This window comes from Podarcis raffonei, chromosome 14 (assembly GCF_027172205.1).
Source record: "Podarcis raffonei isolate rPodRaf1 chromosome 14, rPodRaf1.pri, whole genome shotgun sequence".
NCBI classification, from domain to species: Eukaryota; Metazoa; Chordata; class Lepidosauria; order Squamata; family Lacertidae; genus Podarcis; species Podarcis raffonei.
In genome coordinates, this window is record NC_070615.1 from 16,124,012 (window position 1) to 16,141,445 (window position 17,434).

Sequence of the window (17,434 nt, forward strand, 5' to 3'; positions counted from 1 at the left end):
CTGTTATGGTTTAGCTTCCGCTTTTGGTTGTGAAAGGGTTTAAACATCTGCAAATTAACAGAGTATGAATCCTAGCAAGATGGAGACTCTGTGGGTAAATATTCCCAGGCCTAGGAAGCCAGTACATTGCCTGTCCTGGGTGGCTTTGCACTTGAAGATGTGTAGTTTGGGGCTGCTCCTGGATCCAACTCTGACATTGGAAGTGCATGTGGCTACATTTTACCTGCTTCAGTTGGTATCATAGCTTGAGCATAGTTTTCCATACACTGATCACCTCAAGGTTGGATTACTGTATTGTGCTCTATGTGGGGCTACCCTCAAGGTTGTTTTGGTGACTGATGATGGTGCAAAACATTGCAGCTAGTTTGCTTGTGGAGACAAACTATACAGCCAGCATATTGCACCCTGCTTGCAGAATTTGAATTGACTGCCAGGTTTCAGGTGTTGGTAATCATATAAAGGTTGAGGAAGCGGGTGGTGCTGTGGTCTAAACCACTGAGCCTCTTGGGCTTGCTGATCAAAAGGTTGGTGGTTCGAATCTGCATGATGGAGTGAGCTCCCATAGTTCTATCCTAGCTCCTGCCAACCCAGCAGTTCGAAAGCATACCAGTGCAAGTAGATAAACAGGTACCGCTGAGGCAGGAAGGTAAACGGCATTTCCGTGTGCTCTGGCATCTGTCGCAGTGTCCCATTGCACTAATAGTGGTTTAGTCATGCTGGCCACATTAACCGGAAAGCTGTCTGTGGACAAACGCTGGCTCCCTTAGCCTAAAGCGAGATAAGCGCCGCACCCCCAGTCGCCTTTGACTGGACTTAACCATCCTGGGGTACTTTACCTGTACTTTTACCTTTTACTAATACAAGGAGCCTATGCAGCTCAGGATCAGGTTAGCTGAGAGATCTACATGCATTAGGTACTGTGTTCTATGGGACAGCTTCTCTTCAAGTCCCAAAGATCTCCCAAGTTTGCCCCGTAGTAACCCAGAGCTTAGGGACACGGGTGGCGCTGTGGGTTAAACCACAGAGCCTAGGACTTGCCAGTCAGAAGGTCGGTGGTTTGAATCCTCGTGACAGGGTGAGCTCCTGTTGCTCGGTCCCTGCTCCTGCCAACCAAGCAGTTCAGAAGCATGTCAAAGTGCAAGTAGATAAATAGGTACTGCTCCAGCGGGAAGGTAAACGGCATTTCTGTGTGCTGCTCTGGTTTGCCAGAAGCGGCTTAGTCATGCTGGCCACATGACCTGGAAGCTGTATGCCGGCTCCCTCAGCCAATAAAGCGAGATGAGCGCCGCAACCCCAGAGTCAGTCACGACTGGACCTAATGGTCAGGGGTCCCTTTACCTTTAACTTTAACCCAGAGCTTGGCTTTTGATGTGACCACCCTTGCTCTGTGGAGAAGCATTCCTGTCAAGATACAATGGGTGTCTTGGCCCCCATTGTTCAGCTTGGACACTGAGGTCCACCTCTATGGGCCTTCAGGCAGTTCCCTCACTGTGAGGAGTGAAGTTGTAGAGAAGCAGGCTGAGTGTTTCTTAGCAGTGGCGCCCTCCCTGTGGAACGCCCTCCCTTCAGATGTCAAGGAGATAAAGAGCTACACAACTTTTAGAAGACATCTGAAGGCAGCCCTGTTTCGGGACGTTTTTAATGTTTGACGTTTTTATATGTGCTTGAAGCTGCCTCATCCAGTAGGTTTATCTTATGCTCCTATTAGGATGAGAGGAGGCACTACTTGAAGTGTGAATGGGTAAAATAAAGGTATCGATTTAAAATTCTGGCAGCCACCTTCCTGGTGTGCACTGTCATCATCCCCCTTTTAATTACCTTTGCTGCTGCTTTTAATAGTTGAACACTGCAAAAACAACAACGAGAGAAGAGAGAGTAGATTCCCCCCTACCCTCAAGTTGTCCTCTTCTACACTAGATCCGCTCCTGCTGAGATCTCTGTTAATTAGATAGTATATTACCTCCAGCATTGTTTTCGTTAATGTTAATGATGCTGTAGATACAGGCTGGGTGCAACTAAATTAGGAACATGCTGAGAGTTGAATAATAAGAGTTGGTTTTCCACGCATCACCATCCCAACATGTGTATTTCTAGCAAAACGAATGCTCTCACTGTGCTCAGACATAATGTTGTACATTTTTTACCCTCTCTATGATGAGATGATCTGCGTCAAGTGGCTCTTACTGTTTATGGCAGTTACAAATCCTTTTTTTTAAAAAAAATCTACCAACATGCTGCCTAGGACTTTTCCACTATTGCTCCCGTATAAGGATATAGAAACTTAGCCCAAGAACTTCCCCTGTACAGTGGAACCTTGGTTCTCAAATGGTTTTGTTGATGAACAAATTGGCTCCCGAACGTCAAAAACCTGGAAGTAAGTGTTCCGGTTTTCGAACGTTTTTCGGAAGCCAAACGTCTAGCGCAGTTTCTGCTTGAGTACAGGAAGCTCCTGCAGCCAGTCAGAAGCTGCGCCTTGCTTTTTGAACGGACTTCCTGAATGGATTAAGTTTGAGAACCAAGGTTCCACTGTTGTTGTTGTTTAGTCGTTTAGTCGTGTCCGACTCTTCGTGACCCCATGGACCAGAGCACGCCAGGCACTCCTGTCTTCCACTGCCTCCCACAGTTTGGTCAAACTCATGCTGGTAGCTTCGAGAACACCGTCCAACCATTTTGTCCTCTGTCTTCCCCTTCTCCTTGTGCCCTCCATCTTTCCCAACATCAGGGTCTTTCCCAGGGAGTCTTCTCTTCTCATGAGGTGGCCAAAGTATTGGAGCCTCAGCTTCAGGATTTGTCCTTCCAGTGAGCACTCAGGGCTGATTTCCTTAAGAATGGATAGGTTTGATCTTCTTGCAGTCCATGAGACTCTCAAGAGTCTCCTCCAGCACCAGAATTCAAAAGCATCAATTCTTTGGCGATCAGCCTTCTTTATGGTCCAGCTCTCACTTCCATACTTCATACAGGTTCCACTGTACATCATAAAAAATGGCAGAGAGAGTATAAGTTTTGCATTTCCGTTTTCAAGCTTTGGTTTAAATGCCCAGAAGGTTCTTGGAGAAACCTATGATTTTGACTTTGATACTCTTTCAAGACCCTAGCTGCGATGGCTATGCTCTGCCTTCATGATTAGAGGCAGGAATGCTTCTGAGTACCAGTTGCTGGAAGCTGAGACCTCCGGGTATAGGGTGGTATATACGTAAATTCAATAAATGAATGAATGTATCAACCACAGGGAGGGTGTCCTTGTGCTCGGGTCCTGCTGAAGGGTTTCTCACAGTGGGTAGCCACTGTGAGAAAAGAATGTTGGGCTAGACAGTCCATAGATTCATAGAATCATAGAGTTGGAATAGACCCTGGTGATCATCTAGTCCAACCCAAATATGCAGCCGTGCCCTATGGGAATCGAACCTGCAACCTTGGCGTTATCAGCACCATGTTCTAGCCAACTGAGCTATTGAGGCTGAGGCTCTGCTTCTGTTTTTATCTTCCTACACTTTAGCCACTGATATGTTCTCTGGATGCCTGAATAAGCCTTCAATTTTTTTATTCTGTGTGCTAAGACAACATTTGAGCCGGCTTCTGATCTCATGCTATCAACATACAGTGGTACCTCGGGTTAAGTACTTAATTCGTTCCGGAGGTCTGTTCTTAACCTGAAACCGTTCTTAACCTGAAGCACCGCTTTAGCTAATGGGGCCTCCTGCTGCTGCCGCACCACGACCGTGCAATTTCTGTTCTCATCCTGAAGCAAAGTTCTTAACCCGAGGTACTATTTCTGGGTTAGCAGAGTCTGTAACCTGAAGCGTATGTAACCCGAGGTACCACTGTATTGCGGATTCTGAATAGTAGTTTAGTTTCTCAAAGAACAACCCTTATATTGACAGGTCTGCTTCTTTTTCCAAGCCATTTTGTAGTCATTTAAGAATTTGGGGCACTACTGTGGCTAAGGAGATTGGAGAATTGTAAAAGGAAAAGGAAGCAGAAATCAGTTGCATTTCTTGTGTTCTTGTGTGGTCAGGAACAGAAATCAGTTAAACAAATATTCATTCACATCATTGTTGTGGTGGTTTTAAATCCACAGATGACATGTAATTTGTGGCATTTTGCATTGTTTCATTGTTTCTTTTACATTGAAATGAAAGTAGATTATGTAAAAAGTTACTTAAGTCGTGCAACGTGTTACAGTAAATAGCAGACAGTGAGATTAATATGGTAGTATTTGGTGGAAACTGGATTGCAGTGGAAGAGAAACAGTGTTGATTGTAACAAATACAAGCTGGGATGGAAACTTTTGCTTATGTTTCTTGGTCATGCTAATGTATGATGTGACCCCAGGACTAGCATTTAGAGATATAGAAGGAACTATGCAACTCACTAGACCATCTTCAGAATTTGAGCCTATATAGTACATTTGCATTAAAAAACTTACCGTAAAAACTCTCTTCTAAGCATAACTACGAACTCAGCCGTTTTGAGCCATAAATAATCTATTTGCTTTGAAAATGCTCAAAAGCTAACTGAGCTTGTGGTAATGAAAGAAAAATAACCCAGATTCGGGCTATAAAGCAGCAGTAGATCGAATATGCTTTAGTTTAGAGGAGATAATTTGAACAGATACCAGAGATTTTAACTCATCGGTTTCAGAAATTGGTAAGCAAATATACTAAAAGAAAAGAGTGCTCTGTATGTGCTATAACTAAAATTGATCGAATTTAACAACACTCTCAGGTCCCCAACCTCCATAAAGATGGTCCCTTGCCTTGACCCTGACCCACACTCCTATTTTGTCCCACTCCTCTGCCCCTTAATGAAAAAAATTACTCCAGGGACCCAAGACACTGAGGTTGGGATTAAACATCTGGTGGCCAAAAATGAAGAATGATGAAGTCACAACAGGGATGCTTTAATTGAAGTTGTGGTGGGAAGATAGTGTGATGTATCAGAACAGGGATGTTTTAATAAAATTGGTGGGGAAAGGATAGTGCAGCATGGGCTTGCCATTTTCTGCAGCAGGCCCATATGCAGTGCTATTTATCTAGAACCGTGTTTCCCAACCCTGGGTTTCCAGCTGCTTTTGGACTACAGTTCCCATCATTCCTGACCACTGGTCTTGCTAGCTAGGGATGATGGGAGTTGTAGTGCAAAAACAGCTGGAGACCCACGGTTGGGAAACACTGATCTAGAAAATGAGGTGGCGGAACTCACCATGAACTTCTCTCTTGTTCTCTTATAATGGCAATGGTGCCCACCTGAGAGGTGCCGGAGCTGAGCTCCATTGAGCTCCGGCTGAAAAAAATCCCTGCCCATATGAAGCATAAAGTCCACCCAGCCTGAGAACTGTTCCGAAGCATGAAATTCAAGAATGCTCTGCAAAAGTAAATCCTGCTCACACAAAATCACTGTGAATTTCCCCCCTCTTTTAATGGCATGCAAAATGGAGAAGGGAACCAGCATGCACCCTCTTTATCCCATTTGCTTTCCACCCGTGTTGTAGTCAGACAATAATAATAATAATAATAATAATAATAATAATTTATTTATTTAAATCCCGCCCATCTGGCTGGGCTTCCCCAGCCACTCTGGGCGGCTTCCAACCAAATATTAAAATATAGTAATACATCAAACATTAAAAGCTTCCCTAAACAGGGCTGCCTTCAGATGTCTTCTAAAAGTTTGGTAGTTGTTGTTCTCTTTGACATCTGGTGGGAGGGTGTTCCACAGGGCGGGCGCCACTACCGAGAAGGCCCTCTGCCTGGTTCCCTGTAACTTGACTTCTCGCAGTGAGGGAACTGCCAGAAGGCCCTCAGCGCTGGACCTCAGTGTCCGGGCTGAACGATGAGGGTGGAGACTCTCCTTCAGATATACTGGACCAAGGCCATTTAGGGCTTTAAAGGTCAGCACCAACACTTTGAATTGTGCTCGGAAACGTACTGGGAGCCAATGTAGGTCTTTCAAGACCGGTGTTATGTGGTCTTGGCAGCCACTCCCAGTCACCAGTCTAGCTGCCGCGTTCTGGATTAGTTGTAGTTTCCCGGGTCACCTTCAAAGGTAGCCCCACAATGGAAACCAGAGGCCTTTCTCTTGGGTATTGTCGGCCAATTGGTGCCAAAGAAGGATACAACATTCTTTATGTATGCAACAACAGCAGCAAGAATACTTATTGCAAAGTATTGGAAGACACAAGACTTACCCACTCTGAAAGAATGGCAGATGAAGGTGATAGACTACATGGGACTGGCAGAAATGACTGGCAGAATCCGAGACCAGGGGAGAGAGACAGCGGAAGAAGATTGGAAGAAATTTAAGGACTATCTTAAGAAACATTGCAAAATTAATGAATGTTAGTATGACGCTGGTTTAGAATTTACGTGGTTTCTAGCGGTAATGGATAAGTAAAAAGAAAAGAAAGGTCAAAAATTAAATGAAAATTAAGGGAAAGGATTTGCTGAACCAATAAATTAGAAATTGGAATACAGAAAGGGGAGGTATGAGGAAGTCGGGGAAGTAAGTTACAAGAAAATAAGGGATTGAAAGTATACTTGTTTTTTACTCTTGTCTGTTTGTATTTTTGTATTTTTGTTTTGTTTTATTTTATATAAATTTTTGAAATCTTAATAAAAATCTTAAAAAAAAAAAAACCAAGGTAGCCCCACAATGAATTAACTGTGAGCTTCCCATTTTAACCCAGTCCTCTTTTCTTGCCCATTCCCCTTGACCTAAGCCAGGGGGGACGGGGGACCTATGGCCCTTCAGATGTCGTTGGACTCCAACTCCCATCAGCCCCGGCCAGGGAATGGGAGGAGAAAGGTGATTCAATTTGCATTTAAAGGGTAAACCTACCAAAATCACACTTTTTGAAACAATACATGAACATAAACACAGCACCCATCCAATCTTTCAAAATTCACCTCCCACACACATTTTCCCTAGGCCACACCCTCCCTGACCTTGCTTTGTAGCCTCCTTGAGCATTTGAAATGTGTCCTTGAACTCTGGTTAATGCTTCTTGCTTGTCCGCAAGGAGGATAGAGAGGTGCACGAATGTGTAGAAACTCACTTACTGTAGAGAGGTGTTATGTACTGAGTTGAATAGGATCCAGAATGCAGCAGTCTGATTGGTCCTAGAACAATAGGGTCCAGAATGCAGCAGTCTGATTGGTCCTAGAACAATGCAGCAGTATGATTGGTCCGCAGGAGCCACCCAATCCAGTTCCAGGTGGAAGTGAATCCGCAACCTGATTGGCCTACAGGAGAATCCCAGAATTAGCCAATCACATGCGGCCTATTGTGTAAATAATGTATATAAAGCAGATATTTTGGGGAAACTTTCATTCCTCACTATTATGAGCTGAATAAAGAGCATGAAATCTACACTCGACTCCGAGTATATTTCAAGAGGGCAAAAATTTGCATTGATTTCTCCACCCAGTTCTGCCCTGCCCACCAGTGACATGTGACCTCCCCAAAACCTGCCCATAGGGGAATACCTGAAAAAGATTCCTCTCCCCACTCCATTAGATGCCAGGAGCCTTTGCACATGGAGAAGAGGGTTATGTCTAAAAACACTTGAGAATAATTGCACAGAAGATCTTGAATGCTCTTCACAAAGCACAACAGATCCAGAAATATTCCCCTGGGTTGATTATGTAATATATTCTTCAAAGGGGGCTATTTAGGAAAGAGAGAGGGAGTTCTTTTAAACAGATTAAAGACAATTTACAATCATTCTACAATCCTTGGGCAGATTTCCTGTATTCCCAGAGTTAAGCATTTGATTGGCACCCTAATGGAACTCCTGTGTAGGCTTTTCTTTTATGCACCAAGATGTCTGATGCTTCGGCAGTTTGTATTTCCAACTTTCAACAGCTGCACAGCAGGGGAAAGTACAGTAGGTGTGCTGCTTGCTCCATAATTGCAGCAGTGTGCTAGGCTTGGTGCCTGCTTTTCACATGTTCCTCTCACTTCTGGAACCCTACCCCTTGCCTTAGGTGTGCATGCACATTCACAACCCCCTCCTCCTCTTGAGCCCAATCCAGTTATTTTTCTTCCTCTGCATGCCCTCCTACTATTGAGACCTGGAGACGGGGGTTAATTGGGAGAAGGAGGAGGACAGACCCCTCCCAGGGAGTCTATGCAGCAATTTTTGGAGATGGAGGTTAATTGGGAGGGGGAAAGGACAGGAGGAGGTTAAATTATTGACTACGCAGTAATTTACGGCTGGCTCTCATCAGGCTGAAGTAAGCTGCATGCACAATCATCTTCATAATTCTTTTTTCTTTTAAAGTGCTCTTGTCTACTTTTAGATTTAAGACCTCTACCTGCCACCTGGAGTGGGGAAGGCAAACCTGGAGACTTCAGGCCAGCCCTGGGGGTCTGGCAACCCTAACTTTGTGCTTTTCAGGACAGGAGTCTCTTGCCATTTCATGAGACTCCCCACTCCCACCAATTTGTAGCAATTCACTACAGTCGTAAAATAGCTATAAATCAAGGAACTGATAATACAGAATGCAAAAGTCCACCTTATAAAAGCAAAAGATTAGCAGACAGTTGTATGCTGAGAGGATGATCCAGCTATTTGCAACAGGAGATCAAGGAGCCAAACAACGAAAACTGCCCCCACTTCTCTGGAGTCAAAAGGCCTTGAGAAATTCACTTGATTAAGTGCATTATTTAATATTGTACCTGGTTTTATTGCGATGGCTTCTATGTTATTATACTGAAGGTAGTGCCAGCATTTCGACTTTAGTTTCCAATTTTCTAGGGTTTATAACCACCACTAAAAATAACATTTCATGTTGGAACATAGCCTGTAAAGGTTTTTTCTTCTTTTTCAATGTGGCTTTTATTTCTAATGCTTTTTATTATCTGTCTGTTTGGCTGGCTTTGTGTTGATTGAGTGTAGAAACCAGAAAGCCAGAAACCTCTCTCTTCCACCAACCCTCTTTCTCTCCCCCCTTCATCTGTATGCACAAACCCATCGTAATTTTCAGAAGCAGAATTTGGCAAACCATCAGTTAGATCTCATGTTGACCTAACCTCGTTTCATGATTCTTTTTTCTTTTTTTTAATGAGTCATCAACAATGAACTCCAAAAGTTCACATAAATCTGCTTTACAGAAATAAAATGTTAGGGTATAATCCCACAAAAATGGCATTAGATTATACCTTGTTTGTACTGGCAAGTGAATGGATGCAGTCTCCAAAATTCATATCTTACCTGCAAAAAACAGCAGGATCAGCATACTGTCCCATAAACAAGGGTGTGTGTGTGTGTGTGTGTGTGTGTGTGTGTGTGTGATGGATCTTTGGGCTTGCCATGCAAGTGTAGGCTTTGGGGGCAGAGTACAGTTTGCTGAGAACAAATCTAAGATTTCACATTTGCAAAGTGGTTGGAAGCTTTATAACTGCAGACGCTTCCTTCTGAAAACTATGCAACTACCCAAAGGTTTTGGAATCCCATGGTAATATTTTCCCTGCCATCATTAAGATTTTTCAGCAGAAAGGTCATTGCAACTGCCAATAGAATGAGCAGCAAATGCCTTTTTTAAAAAAAGCCCATTGGGTCATCTGTAAAATATGGTACCCTTAATGTAGAGCATATGATGTTTGTAGATTCACAGAGCTGCTATTATTGTTAAGATTCAGTGCAATTTTTCTTAAATGGAAAGACTTGTTCGTACTTATGCATTATGTATGTCAAAATGACTCGTACTCTGGAATGACTGAGCTCCTGTAACCTCAATTTGGCTGGCAGGCGCCATTTTGTTTTTCCATACATGGTCCAAGATGTTCTATCTGTCTGAGGCTGGGGCGGAGAAATTGTTTATTTTATTTAAAACCCTTTCTAAACCACATAGTGTTTTAAAAATCTCCATGCAGTTACACTATGTACAGTAGAAAAACGCTATCCATGAAAACAAAGTAAAATAAATAAATATCGAAAACCAATTTTTAAAATAAAAGATTTATACGCACAAATGAAACAGAGATTCAGTGGATCCATACACTTAAACTAGAGTCCAGTGTTATGGGTCAGGGAAAATCCAGTAAAAAAAAAAGGTAAGTCTTTACAACCAGGCAGAGGGCCTTCTTGGTAGTGGTGCCCGCCCTGTGGAATGCCCTCTCATCAGATACCAAGGAAATAAAGAACTACTAACTTTTAGAAAATATCTAAAGGCAGCCCTGTTCAGGGAAGTTTTTAATGTTTGATATCTTATCATGTTTTTAATGTTATATTGGGAGCCGCCCAGGGGCAACAGCAGAAAATGCCCATGTTATTCTATAGGGTGTGATGCCATGATTTCCCTAGATTGTGTTTTCCAAGCAGGCTCTAACTTCCCTGGGATGGAATCTGTCCCCATTGTTCTGCTACACGAATAGCCTTCCATGTCCTTGGAGACAAGGAGGGGTGGAGCTTAGTACAGTAGAAGCAACAAGCTCCTGGGGTGCTTCATCAGCTGAGTCTGAACTGCTTTCTGCACTTGGCTCATCTTGCTCACTAAAGCCTGTTGCCTCTTCAGCAACCAACCATTCCCCCTGACGTGTCCCCAGTGTCCCACCACCACACGCTGGGCTCTGAGCCTTCCTCCTTTGAGGCTTCCTTGAGGCTGCTGCCTCCCACCACAACTCTTCATCCAGCCAATCCCTGACAACTCCATTTAGAACTGTAGCTCTATGAGGGAAATGGGGTCTCTGAGTAACCTTAACAAATTCCCAGTCCCCAGGATTATTTGAGGGAAGCCGTGACTGATTAAAGTGGCAAGACACTGCTTTAAAGGGATAGTGCAGATGGTACCTTAGCGTTCAGTACATGATGTGCCTTTGCATGAGTCTGTACTGGAGGCAAAACAGCAAGTCTCAACTCAGAGATTTAACAGGAGTTAAAGAGCAGGGGTTGGTGGTGTCCAAAACAGGAATAATGCCAATAGTAGCAAAACAGAAACTATTTTTTTTTTAATTGTGTCCGAAATCCACTGCAAAAGGCAAAGTTTAGGAACAAAACAGGGATTTTATAGGGGTTGTCCCTGGCAGAGATGGGGGAATATGTCAATTTTGTTTTTCCATTTTTCCAACCTTCAGTTCTCCACATTTTCACACCTATTTGCCATTATTTTTAAAGTCCTCTTGAAAATTATTCAGTGAATTTCTTCTAATATATACATTTTTGCACACAATTTGGCCTGATTAAAAAAACAAACTCCCCCCCCCATTAACCTTCTCTAATATAATGCATTTTTGAGGTTATTTTCACTAGTACACTACATGTTACATGCCTGGAAAACTGCATTGCAAAATTCAGAGAAATGTGAATTCTGAAGGATCATAGAACCACAGAACTGTAGAGTCGGAAGAGACCCTGAGGATCATCTAGTCCAACCCCCTGCAATGCAGCAATATGCAACTGTCCCACACGGAGATCGAACCTGCAACCTTGGTGTTATCAGCACCATGCTCTAACCAACTGACCCATCCATAGATGGCTGTGTTTTGCATATTGTTTCGGGATTTGCAAACTGGGGACATTCGCCTTTAACTGTGAACTGAATCAAATTCCTCCCCTGCCCCTAGCTAAACAGAAGCCAGGTGAGCTCTGAGAATCTCCTTTCTTGTAACTTGAAGACATTGGTTCGAGTCCTACCCTCCAGAGCAGGAGAAAACAAGTCTGTCACCCACCCACCCCCGCAAAAAAAAGAGAGTGTGAATTTGCATAACATTTCTCCATGCTGATTTATATGTATAGATGCAAATTTAGATATAATTGCTGTAATTTACATAGAAATGCAGTGCAGCTCAGCATATTGGGGAAGGCCTAAAGACTAGTGTGCCTGTGGTCCAGCGGTCTCTCAATGTGGTTGTCCATCTTCTAGGTCCCCCCTCTTCCTTATGGTTCTTTATTCTTTTTTTAAATATTTTTTATTGCTCAATTTCCACATAACAAATTATCAAACCATATAATCACCTACATAGTTTCCCCCCTTCCCCCCCCCGCAAAGACTTCCCTCAGCTGCTCTCCCTGCTTTCGCTGCACATATTTTCTCTACATATTATGAAATTGTATACGGTGGTACCTCTAGATGCGAACAGAACCATTCCGGAGCCCCATTCGCATCTAGAAGCGAACGTAACCCATGTCCGTGCGTCTGTGCGGGTCACATTTCAGCGCTTCTGCGCATGCGTGTGACATCATTTTGAGCGTCTGCGCATGCACAAGTGACGAAACCTGGAAGTAATGCGCTCCGTTACTTCCGGGTTGTTGCGGAGCGCAACTCGAATGCGCTCATCCCGAAGTACATTCAACCCGAGGTATGACTGTATCTGTCCATCCCGTTATCAACAATAAATTTGTGTATGTTTATTCAAAACCTGCCAAGGAGCCCAGTTCATTTTGTTGTCTTTTTAAATAATTTGTGAAAAGTTCCCATTCTTCCTTGAAGTTACAGTTGTCCTTGTCTCGCAGTTTGTATGTCAGTTTAGCCAGTTCTGCATAGTTCATCAATTTCTCTTGCCACTGTTCTTTTGTCGGGGTTTCCTCATTCTTCCATCCTTGTGCTATCAAGACTCTTGCCGCTGTTGTAGCATACATAAATAAGTTCTTTGTTTTCCTTGGCAGGTCTTGTCCATGGTTCTTTATTCTTAAACCAGGCTTTGATTGGACAGTCCTTCAGAAGGAGAACTCCTTCAAATAGAGGATTCTACCCCCAGACACTGCCATTGTTCTACCATTACATTCTGACTAAACACCAGGAAGAGCTTTCTGATGTTAAGTTGACAGTGGAACGGTCTCCCTCAGGAAGTTGTGGACTCTCCTTCCTTGGAGGTGTTTAAGCAGAATTTGGATGGCCATCTGTCATGGATGCTTAGCCGAGATTCCTGCATTGCAGGGGGTTGGACTAGATGATCCTTGGGGTATCTTCCAGCTCTACAATTCTATGATTCTCTGACCCCCCTGTTTTTTTTTGCCATGCTCAAATGGCCACCATGTCACTAAGCCATAAGGTAAGAGCAAGGGATAGTCAGAATGGAACAGATCCCAGACAGAATGCAGTTCAGAACACTCTCCTATGTGATATTGGGAATCAGAATTCCCACAGCAATGACACTATGACCCATTCCTAGGAGAAGAAAACATAACTCATCCATTGGGTGCTGCAAGCCAAGTGGCAGGCAAGAAACCACAGCAACCAGGACTCACATTTCTTTTCATCATTGCTGTTTTTATATGAAAAAGCTGGCATACTTTTACACTCGCAAGCCTACACAATAATAATAGAAAAAAGGTGTGAACAACTGAAATGTTAATTTCTTGCTTTAATTACAAGACTAAATATGTCATTAAAATATACAGTCATCCGAGTAGCTGGTAATTGCCAATCAAGTGTATAACATGTAATAAAGAGATTAAATTAAGCAAAGAAGAATTTTTTAGTCTGGATCTCGAGAAGGAATTCCTAAGGGCAAGATTTATATACAGCACAGCCTTCCTGGCAACAAGAAATAAAACTGGCAATATGCCAGAGGCTGTGGTTAATTTGCATCTTAATGCAAATAGAGAACTTTCATTAAGGCATGATGGGGAGGCCTGCTTCCCCCTCCCTTTTTTTAATTTTAGAAAGCTGTTAAAAAGTTTAGATGAATGTCTTGCAAAACACACATGGAGAAGGAATGACTCATGGGCTTCAAAATAATAATTAAAAGGGCAAAGCAGTGATTCCCTGAAACCAGATTCTCATTGACCAGCTCTACCTACAGGGTAACGGCATCAATTAGGAGATTTTGGCTAGGATGTTCTATGGTAAAGGTTAAAAGGTAAAGGACCCCTGGATGGTTAAGTAAAGTCAAAGGCGACTATGGGGTTGCGGCGCTCATCTCGCTTTCAGGCCGAGGGAGCCGGCATTTGTCCACAGACAGCTTTCTGGGTCATGTGGCCAGCAGGACTAAACTGCTTCTGGCGCAACGGGACACCATGACAGAAGCGAGAGCGCACGGAAATGTCATTTACTTTCCCGCCACGGTGGTATCTATTTATCTGCTTGCACTGGTAGTGAATCCCCGCGACGGGGTGAGCTCCCGTTGCTCGGTCCCTGCTCCTGCCAACCTAGCTGTTTGAAAGCATGTCAAAGTGCAAGTAGATAAATAGGTACCGCTCTGGCGGGAAGGTAAACGGTGTTTCCGTGTGCTGCTCTGGTTCACCAGAAGCAGCTTAGTCATGCTGGCCATATGACCCGGAATCTGTCTGCGGACAAATGCCGGCTCCCTCGGCCAGTAAAGTGAGATGAGTGCTGCAACCCCAGAATTGTCCGCGACTGGACTTAACGGTCAGGGGTCCCTTTACCTTTACTGGTGTGCTTTCAAACTGCTATGCTGGCAGGAGCTGGGACAGAGCAATGGAAGCTCACTCCATCACAGGGATTTGAACCACCAACCTTCTGATTGGCAAGCCCAAGAGGCTCAGTGGTTTAGACCACAACACCACTCGCTTCCTATGAGCACAGCTTAGTGGCAGTGGAGCCTGAGAGCCACACCCCAACATCTCTTATTAAAGGATCTTTGGAACTGGGTCTGGGACAAGACAGTTGTCGTTCCAGCAAGGTTGGCGCTAGGTGAGAGGGGCCCTGCTGGCATGTTTTTATTTTTTATTTTTATAAAATGATATTTATTAAGAATTTTAAAGTTACAAAGAAATAGAAATAGAGAAAAAGAAGGAAGAAAAAGAAAAACAATAGAAAGACAAACAGCAGTCAAACAATACAAATCGATAAAAATCAAAATCAAAAAAACAAAAACAAAACACATAACACATCAAGATCAAAACGCAAAAATAAACCACAAAAATTTAAAAACAGATCCAATATTCCCAAATCCTTAACTGTCGTGACCTTATTTCATCGACCTCCTCACCCCTCCCTTTTTTGTATCCTAGTTGTTAATTATAACAGCAAATCCTTTCCATTTTTCATAATATTCTGTCATTAAATTACCTTGATCTATTTTGACCTATATTACATAAAAAACCCTAAAAATTAAAACTTAAATCTTATTTATACCAATTTCTCATAACCATAACATATTCTTGCAAAGTTCTTTTTAACATTTCTGCTAAAGCCAAATAATTTCGTTCCAACATTTTTCTAATATTCATTAATTTTACAGAACAATCCTAAGTAAAAATTTTTAAAAACTTTCTTCCAATCTTCATCCAGCGTCTCTTCCTCCTGGTCCCGGGTTTAGTCAGTCCTTTCTATCCCATCCATCTAGTTCATTAACCTGGTGATCTTATGTCCGAGGCCCTTAAGTCTCTTCCATGTCCCTTCCGCGGATCTTCTTCATATTTATACCTGTACTTTACTTTGTCTCCTGCTCCTTTCACTCGTGGAAACTCCAACTTAACAATATTTTTGTCCCTTCTCGACAGATCAGCTCCTTCTCCATAGTCCACACTGAACTCCATGTAGTTTTTAAAAACATGTTTCAAATCCCCTCCAGAGTTGAGGACCCCCACAACCCCAAACTCCTCACGGCCCATTGCCAGACTTTGAAAGTCAAAACATCCCTGCATAGGGGGGTCTATCCAGCCCCCCATCTCCAAGCCAAATAAAACTCTATCTCTCCAAATCTGGCTTTTTCCAAGTTCATTTGTCAGATCCAACAACTCATGATCCTGCTGGGCCACAGCTCCCTCCATCTCTGCCACCCAAGGTCCAACAACAACCTCCTCCCTGATCTGATCTGTCAGAGCACAAGTTGGTTCCTGGGTGGGTTCTATATAGATACCCACTACCTGTCCAAAGTTTCTAATCCCAACAGTCATCAAATCCGTCTTCTCATGTAACTGTTCCAGTAAAGCACTTGTCTTGCAGAAAGCACACACCAGAGCCTCTGAGTACATTGTTATGCAAGGTCAGAAGTCTGTTCCCACGGTCTTAATCTATTGCAGCTGCAAAGCTCCCCAGTTCAAATTCAGTAACAGTTTCACAAGCTCCCTCTAGGGGAAAAACTTCTATTTGTATCCATCTCTTTTCTTTTCTTTTTTTTCAAAAGCAGATCTAACAACAAAGTTTCCTTTTTCAGATATTTGGTCAGTATTTGTTCCTTTAAAATGCGAAGGAAAATGGAATCACTATGTTTCTCTTCTTTTGACTATCTGTCAAAGACGTTTGTCTGTAGTCAATGAACTTCCCAAAAGCTTCTGTCCTGACACCCCGCTCCCAGGTTCAAGACGGTGGAAAATTACTTTTCTTTACACTCTCTTCTGCAGGTTTAAACAATCCAGAAAAGTCCCCCCTCTTCTCCTGCTTCCGAAGGGGGTTCGGTACTTTTAAATGATGAAAGTTGATCCTTTGCGAACGATTTTCTGAACTCTAGTTTACCATATCTTTGCTTTAATCTATCTACAAGAAACGGAAGGTTGGCTTCCTGTTTAGACCTTCCCGCTTCAGTGCCAATTTAAAGAGAATTTCTCAATCCAATTTTCCATTCTACTCACTGGTCGTTGTTTAAAGTCCAATTGTCCAAATTTAATCTACTCACGGGTAGTTGTTTTTGTAGCCAAATTGTCCCAGGAAAAAGGTAGCGCTCTCCGGCAATGGCTGTGCGGCTTCGCTCCACGGAAGAAGCAGTTGACTCTCAGCACCACGCCACTTGCCCCTCTTTGCTCCGGAGCCCGTAATTGGGTTCCTTTACGGATTGGGGGGGCGCGAAAGGTGCCCGCCGAGTCCCATGGTCACAGGCTTCATCCGCCTGTGATTTTCTAAAGGGTCCCCACTTCGCCATAGCGGAACAGACCCATTTTCCGTGGAGCCAGTCCCTCCGGATCAGAGGGAATCCGCCATTACCGATGGCGCCACCCCGGAAGTCCTCCTGCTGGCATCTTTGTCATAGTTTGAAATGTCTTCTGTGGCTTGGAGTGCATTTTACCAGCTTTATCTGGTTCACTAGCTATGGCTCTTCTGGGACAGGGGTAGACTGACCCCCGTTATCCCTCAGTTGGTAGTCTTAAGTCTGGATTACTGCAGTGCACTCTACCTGGGGCCACCCTTGGGTTTCGTTTAGATGCTCCAGCTGGTGCAGAATGTGGCAGCTGGGCTGTTGATGGGGGCACACGGCCGATAACATGAGACACCACTGCACTATTGAGTCATGGTTTAAGTTCCTTATATTTACAAAGCCCCAACAACTTGGGTCCAGGTTATTTTAGGGACAGTTTAAACCCTTATATCCCAGCTCAATAGCCAAAATCAACAGCAGGAATTATGAACACTAACTGACATACTCTGGGATTTCGGGCATGGCAACTTTCCCGGCTCTGCCAGGAGATACCCAACAGCAAGCCACCCACCTTAATCCCCCTGTGCTGGGCCCGGGGGTAACCCGTGAAATGCGGTTCAGGAACAGCCCAGAATCCAGAGGTTCCACTAGGAGTCAGTCTGACAGGGCCAAG